General features: G+C 46.8%; 1 long non-coding RNA gene across 1 annotated transcript; it reads left to right on the top strand.

Annotated features, from left to right (window-relative positions):
• Positions 1-239: 239 nt before the first annotated feature.
• LOC119087409 lies at positions 240-6,564 on the top strand. The gene is made up of 3 exons (XR_005090843.1): positions 240-588; positions 3,154-3,265; positions 5,629-6,564. It is a non-coding gene; the product is annotated as an uncharacterized LOC119087409 (long non-coding RNA).
• The last annotated feature ends 1,652 nt before the right edge of the window (positions 6,565-8,216 follow it).

Below are 8,216 nucleotides of genomic sequence, written 5' to 3'. Positions count from 1 at the left end.
CCAGCCAAGCTGAAAGAGAGAGAGAGAGAGAGAGAGAGAGAGAGAGAGAGAGAGAGAGAGAAGAATGAAAGGAAGGAAGTACAAAAGAAAGAAAGAAAGAAAAGAGAGAGAGGAAAGGAAGGAAGGAAGGAAGGAAAGGAAGAAAGAAGAGAAGAGAGAGGAAGGAAGGAAAGGAAAGAAAGAAAGAAAGGAAGAAAGAAAGAAAGAAAGAAAGAAAGAGTTGAAAAGGGTGATGAGTGTTTCTGGCTTCTAAGAGCAGCAAGAGGAAAGAGATCTGAAAGATGAAGCTGGGCTCTCTTTCAGCAGTGCCTGCAACATCATGTGATCTAGGTTATTTATTGAATCGTTCTAAGGGTCAGTTTCCCCATTTGTAAAATGGGTAAATACTTCCTTCTAGCAGTGTTTGGCCAAGTGTGGAGAGTGGTTCCCATACCCCTCTGCAGGCATTCACCTGGAAGCTTGGCCCTTTGAACCAGAATCTCGGAAGGTGGAGCCCAGCAATCTGTCCTAACAGGCCTTCAAGGTGATGCTGATGGATGCTGAAGCTTGAGAACCACTACCCTAGAGATCTCGGGAAGGCTGGGGAAGGTAATTGCTTATGGTGCTGACTCTAAGTGCTTTCAAGTGTCAGCCTGGGGGTTTACATCTTTAACTACAAACAAGCTGTGGGGTGTTTATCTGTTTGTCTGGTTGTGTGTGTGTTTTGTTTTGTTTTTAGAATGCTGAAAATATACTTCTTGGAATAAGAGGTTTAGAGAGTCCAAGACAGATTCTTCAAGGGTTCTTTAGCAGCAGCTGCCGCTCCCTGTTGAGCCAAAGACTGAGAATAGGCGATGGAGCTGAAGAAAGTTGGGGATACTTGACCGGATCCCTTGACTTTTCAGAAATTGTAGATTTATTGACTTACAATTCACACACCATACGATCATCCTTTGCAAACCCACACTTCCGTGGTCTTTAGCACATTCGCAGAGTTACACAACCATCACTGAGCTCGAGTTTCAGAACATTTTAACAGCCCCCAAGGAAGCCTTAAACCCACTAGCAATCACTCTTCCTTCTCTCCTCCCTCCAGCCTCTGGAAACCACTACTGCACTTGCTGTTTCTAAGGATTTCCTTTATTTATCTATTATTTAAATTTTTTTTTTTACTGACTTGTTTACCAGGAGGACTTCCAAGATTAATATTGACATCATTGATCAAAATTCCTAGACCAAGGAAGTCTACCATGAGTTCATCCTGTGAAAACAAGAACAACAATGATGATATTGTTTATTGTTGTGAACAAATGTGGTTGTGTTCTCCTGGGCATCAGAGCACTTGCGTACATGATTACACATCTCCTCTGTAAGGTAGACATCCCTACATGGTCTCTAAGGACCTCTGGTTCCGAGAGTCTAACTTGTAATTTATGCTTGTTGGAGGCAAACAGAAATTCTGCCCATTGCTCTAGAGGTGACAGAAATGGGAATAGATGATCAAGCTAGAAGGGACCCTGAAGTCTTGGGCTCAGAAGAAGCTAGAATTGTATCTAGAGCAGTAGTTCTCAACCTGGGGGCCATGACCTCCTGGGGATGTTGACCATCCCTTTCACAGGGTCACCTAAGACCACCAGAAAATACAGATATTTACATTATGATTCATAACAGTGGCAAAATTACAATTAAGTAGCAACAAAAATAATTTTATGGTTGGAGTCACTACAACATGAGGAACTATATTAAAGATTCAGGAAGGATTAGGAAGGTTGAGAACCACTCCTCTAGAGGAAGGAAGGGAGTGGGAGGCTAGAACCTGGGAAAATTTCTACCCTGGGAAGAGAAAGCAGATGGATTCCATGGGTCTTCAGGGCACATGCATGCCTAGTGGTAGAAGTTGTGGGTCAATGCCAGGGAAACCCTCCTTCGTCAGAAGTGAGATAAGGTGTGGGTGGGTTATTTTGGCAGGGCGTGATCACCCTGTTCCTGGAGTTATGCATTTGGGCTGGTGTGGTAGTTTGGATGTAATTGGCCCCCATCATCTCATAGGGAGTGGCACTGTTAGGAGGTGTGGCTTTGCTGGAGTGGGTATGGCCTTGTTAGAGGAAGTGTGTCCTTGTGGGGCTGGGCTTTGAGATTTCTTATACTTGGAATACCACTCAGTGTCTCAGTCGACTTCCTGTTGTCTGCAAGATGTAGGACTCTCAGCTATTTCTCCAGTACCATGTCTACTCCCTATCATGCCACCAAGCTCCGTATCATGATGATAATGGACTGAACCTCTGAATTTTTTCTTTATAAGAGTTGCCGTGGTCATGGTGTATCTTCCTGGCAATAAAAACCCTAAGACAGCTGGTGTTTCAAGCAGTCAGTGGGGGATGAGCTACAGGCCTGTCATATCTCTGGCATAATATAATGTTGCAGATCCATGAAGTTCTGGCCTCAACATGTAATAAGCACACATAGAAAATGTTTAACCCCTTACCTCCCAGGACAACAGTCTGTGGTAAATAAAGAAGATTGAACCTGTGACTGGTATCTACCCCTTTCTAACTTAGCATTTTGATTTGCCAATAGGGCTCTTCTCCAGAGATGTGGGGATAGGCAAGAAACGACTGAGTACTGGCCAAAGGCAGGAGATGAAGACTAGGCAAGAGATGCTTGCTGAGAGGACTCCTCAGTGTGTGAAACATCTATGTTTTGCTCCGAGAAGCCTGACTTTCACCCTCTAAGGCAGGCATTGATTCCAAGTGATGGTTAATATTGTTGTCAGCTTGTCACCTGCATGTCTGGGAGAGATTCCTAGACTGAGTTAGTTGAGGTAGGAAGACCCATTTTAACTGTGGGCAACATCATTCCATGGGCCAGGGACCCTGACTCTACAGAGAGGAGAAGGTGAGCTGAGCATCAGTGTTCGCCACGCTCTGCCTCCCGACTACAGACACAGTGTGAACACCTGCCTAATACTCCTGCTCCCACACGTTCCCCTCGGTGATGGACAGCATCCTCAAACTGTGAGCCAATGAGCCCTTCTTCCTTTAAGTGTTCTTTGTCAGGTTCACAGCAGCTAGAGAAGTAACTAACACCCTGAGTCAGGTGTGCTCAAGGAATCTCCCCACTGGAGGTCATGGGGAGGTGGATTTCCCCTTGACCTTGATGCTGCTTTCCTTTCAGACTATGTGAACTCCAGCAGGCCTCAGGAGCATGAGGGGACCTAGGTCACCTGATCTGTCCTAAAGGAACATCACAAGCAAGGTTTTAACGCTTGTTGTCCAGTTATCACAAGGTGAGTACCCCTAGAAGTTTCCATTTGACCCTGATCTAGCTCCCTTAATCACATGCAGTTCCAAGATGAGACTCTGCAGTGTAAGGGACTGATAGATATCCTTTGGAGCTTTAGAGAGAATGTGCTTACGCCAGCCTTTATACATGGGTCGAAGGGTCGGAGAGATAGCTCATTTGGGAAAATGCTTGATTTATAAGCACAAGGACCTGAGTTTAAACCCTAGAATTCATGTAAAAAAGCCACCTTTGGTGCTACACACTGTAATCCCGGTGCTGGGGAGACAGATAGGTAAATGTATGGGGCTCGCTGGTCATCTAGCCAAATTGGTGAGTTGCAGGCCAATGAGAGACCTTGTCGTGAAAAAATAAGGTGGGGAGTACCTGAGGAATGGCACCCATAGTTGTCGTCTGGCCTCCACATTCACTCCCACACATGAACATGTGAACACACACACACACACACACACACACACACACACACACACACACACACACACATTTATTTTCAGATGGCTGGTGGAAGACAATGAGTGTAGGCTTGGTATCAGGTGGGTCAGAATCGGAACACTGACTAAACCCATCTAGCTGGGTGGTACATCAACTCTAATCTTCCTTTCAGAAAGCTTAGATGCTAACACTGGATTTTTGAGGTTAAAGCTGCATAAGGTAGAGACAGCCCAGGGCTTTGGGGGACAGTGGGTTACATCCACTCTTTGTATTAGGTTCTTATTCCTAACAGCACCACTAACAGGGTTTCTTGAACAAGCACGTCCTGCCAGGGGCACAAGGGTGTGAGCGGAGTTTATGAAGGTCTCCTGGCTATCGTCCACCTCATGGTGTCGTCTGCAGACAAATGTTTGGACTGAACTTCACCCTCACACAATGAGGAAACATGTTTTAAAGGCCTCACTTGTCAAAAGAACGTTATAAAACAGACTTAACAAGGCTCCCAGACACAGTTGGCTCCGGGATTGGCTGCAATGGGTGAGTAAGGCTGGAATTCAGGCCTTGATCGCCCATGCCCTTCCTGCTGCCTGTGTTCCACACCTGGTCTGGCCTGGTCGGGGCTGAGTGCTCTGCCTAGCTGGTAAAGTGCGGACAGCCCGGTCACCTGAGATTATTGGCTGCTAAACGCACTGTGTGTAAAAGCAGGCTACTGCACCCCCTGAATGGAAGTGCAGGCCGCCCTTCACTTTGGAACTGGATGGGCCTCTCTCGATGGAGACAGAATTACTGGATCCATGTGGACCACCCTGTACTTACTGAATAGGGAGCCCAGGCCCAGAATGAGTGGGGCATGTTGTACATGTTTCCTCACAGCTTTAAAAGGATAAAAAAATGGGCTGGAGATGTAGTATAGTTGGTAAGTGACTTGTCTAGTGTGCACAAGGTCAATTCCTAGTGAGTTCAATTCCTAGCACTCGTAAACTGGGCGCAGTGGCACATGTCTGTAATCTCACACTTGGGAGGCAGAGGCAAGACGATCAGTAGTTCAAGATCATTTTAAGCTACATAGTTAGTTTGAGGCCAGCCTGGGGTACGTGAGACCTCCATCTCAAAATAAAAAAAAAAAAGATAAAACCAAGAAAATATGGAAGAATAAGTAGACAAGGCCTTTCAGGGATAGTTAGGGCAGAGTCCCAGGGTGTTAGCTGGATGAGAGAGAGCATCCATCTCTCCTCATCCTTATTTTTACCTTTCTTTACCCCCGTACAGAACACTTATCCTCCCAGCACCAAATGAATATGGTAGCAATTCCTATGTTACAGAAACATACAGCATGCAGCATTAGTTGGAAGTAACACCACTATGCAGAGAGCCGATCAGCGTTTCTTCTCAGAGCTAGCGCTGGTAGCCAAACTCAAGGCCTCTGACTTCTCGGGCAAGTGCCCTTTCTCTGGGCTTCTCTCCTGGCCTGATGCTGTGTTAACGATAACCATACTGGGCTCAGGAGAAGAGTGGCCTCGTAATCAGGACCCACCCTTGATGACTACGCAGGAAACCTCGGGTCGTTGTCAACTATTGCTGACCGCTGCCTGCCTGTGGCTAGCTTTACAACATTCAAGTCCATCTGTGAGCCCTGTGACCCTGCCTCTGATAGGACTGAAGTATCTAGATGAATTTGGGATGGGGATGCTGGACTCCTTGGGGACTGCTGGGACAAGGATACGTATTTGCCTGCTATGTAGGCAGACAAAGGACCAGTTCCCAGTCTGGTCCTCTCCTATCCACTGGCTGTTCTTTCATGCCAGCTACACAGTAAATCTCAATAAGTGTTTGCTAAGTGAGTGAATCCTTCTCCTGCATTGTCCTCATTTGAATACAGGATCCTGTTTCTTCAGGATGGGTCTCTTCTTTTCTCAGGCCTATCGTCAAGGACATAGTGTCCACTGGAGGCAGCATCCCATCAGCCACACACTGGACAAGCAAACATGGATTTCTTTTGAGGGTACTGGTATTCATTCACCCAGCTAGACTTAGTCCATAGACATACTTGGGCCTGCCCTTGGAAACCTATTCATCCTCTTGCATGGATCAAGCTGTTTCTGCTTCTGACTTTCCAGCCACCTAACCGTGAGTGAACCCTGAGAGCATCCTGTAGGACATGTGACCTCACTGAAGGAGAAGCAGAACTGAAGGAAGAGGGGCTGGAGGTATGGGAGGCAGTGCCAGAGTGACAAGTCTTGAGGTAGTAGGAAACTGAGAAGAAGGCAAACCTCATGGGCTGAAATCTGGCCACTAAGGATTGGATCCATTTCAGCAACATTTGAAAATCACACCATCCAAATTCTTAACCAAAGTTATTTATATTAGCTGGAGAAGCGCTCCTCCTCATCCTCACCCCATCTTCTAGCCAGAAGCAATCTGCTCTGGGATTAGTGGGTGATGTAGTGTCAAGGGTTCAGGTTTCTAGGGTTGTGCTGCTATGCGCAAGGTCATCCCATGCTCCAAGATGCTTGCTTGAGGTCCAGCCATGGTATCTGCACCCCAGAAAGCAGGAATCCCTTTCACACTTCTCCCGAACACACTTGAAACACCTTTCCTAGATGTTCTATATACCTTTCCTAACTGTGTCTCATTGGTTAGAACCTCACACGACTGGACATGGCAGCAAGCAAGGCAGTAATCTCCCCTGGGTTGTGATATTCTCAATTAATATAGGGGTTCCCGAGAGAAGCGAAGTCCCAGACTGGAGGGCAGTTTGAATCAGCACCATAGATGTGAACTCTTTCCTCAGGCCCAAAAGACTAACTTTTATTGCTATTTTAATTTTGCCTTTGTCTTCCTTCCTTCCTTCCTTCCTTCCTTCCTTCCTTCCTTCCTTCCTTCCTCCTTCCCTCCTCCCTCCCTCCCTCCCTCCCTCCCTCCCTCCCTCCCTCTTTCTTTCTTTCTTTCTTTCTTTTTTTCTTTCTTTCTTTCTTTCTTTCTTTCTTTCTTTCTTTCTTTCTTTCTTTCTTTCTTTCTTTCAGACAACATTTTGCTCTATAGTCCAGGCTGGCCTCAAACACATGATCCCCCGCCTCAGCCTCCTACCTACTAGTATTATCAGCCTCAATTCAAGTTTGTGTGTTTTGTGTTCTTCATTCAGTGCCGAAGATGGAGCTCAGGGCCTCACACACACCAGGTAAGCATTCTACCACTAAGCTATATGCCCAGCCCCCAATTGAAGGAAATCTGAGTAGGAATAGCTTGGATTCGAACCCACATTTGTCTGCCATATAAAACCTGAGGCTTTCACATCATGCGCTTTAAATAATTGCTAGCTTGTATTAATTATATAAAGCAATAGCCTTTGGGCCAATGAGATGGCTCAGCAGGCAGAGGCACTCACCGCTGAGTCTGATGACCGAAGTTCCCTTCTTTTCAAGTGTTAGCTCCCCTGCTCTCTGCTCATAATGATTCCTGGTCCTTATAACTTTTGAAGTGAGTTTTGTGGGAGGTGGTATTCTGTTTGAGAGACGGGAGATTAACCTGGTTAATAAGTGATGCTATCACACAGCCAGCCTGGCCTGCTGGGCTGCAGGTCTTTTATCTGGCACCATTCACTCGTTTTTTTTTTTTTTTTTTTTTTTTTCCCAATCCTTCCAGAGGGGACAAGCCAGCCACAGGAACAGCTGCTTAGCATTAAGGAAAAGAGGAAGGAGCCCCGTGAAGGACAGTTAGAAACCTGTTTTGTCACATCACCCAGGCATTCCTTCTTTTGCTTCCTGATCCCCTCTATCAGTGCACCCACGTTACCACTGCCTCCCCTCCCAGGTCTTCTGTTCAGCTCATTGCCTCCTGTTCATGTTTGCCTGGCAAATTAGGTCACCATCCACATGGACGTTTTTTGGTGCTTTACTCCAGGTCCTCAGGGCCTCCCATTCCCAGCCACCTTTTCTATGGGCCATGTGAAGAAGAGGCTCCCAGGCCCAGAAAGGCTGAATGATGACTCAGCCTGGCTGGGAGGGAGTGCCAGGGTTCTCTGGCCTGAGCTGCTGCCTTGCTGCTGGCTCCCAGGCCCTACAGCTCTCTAGTGCCACGAACCTTCTAGCTCACTTCAGTACACATGTCAGGGGCAGCCATCTGCTTTGGGGCTGCCCTTCGTGTTGCCAAGGGCTTTTCCATTACGTCTGTTATTACTGCTGACCATGCTAGTCCCAGGAGGTCTACGGTGACAGCAAACTTCACTGCTCACAGGAATGGGACCTGCCAGGGAAGGGAGGGGGGATCCAGGTCTTCTCTGGGCCCGCTGAACTTACCTAATTGTTTTCTGGAACTTCTCCAAGGCAGAATCTTTTTTACCTATACTCCATGCTCAGGCCCAATCATGCTGGCTTCCTGTGCCTCTCTGGATCATGGTACCATCCAGGGCCTTCACGTTAGGTACTCCTTCAAGACTGGTTTCTTGTCATTCAGATCTCAGCTTAATGTCCTTTTAAATAACTTCTCTGGCCACTTAGCGATAAAGC

Source organism: Peromyscus leucopus, chromosome 2 (genome assembly GCF_004664715.2).
Source record: "Peromyscus leucopus breed LL Stock chromosome 2, UCI_PerLeu_2.1, whole genome shotgun sequence".
Taxonomy (NCBI): Eukaryota; Metazoa; Chordata; class Mammalia; order Rodentia; family Cricetidae; genus Peromyscus; species Peromyscus leucopus.
This window is presented reverse-complemented; position numbering and strand designations above follow the sequence as displayed.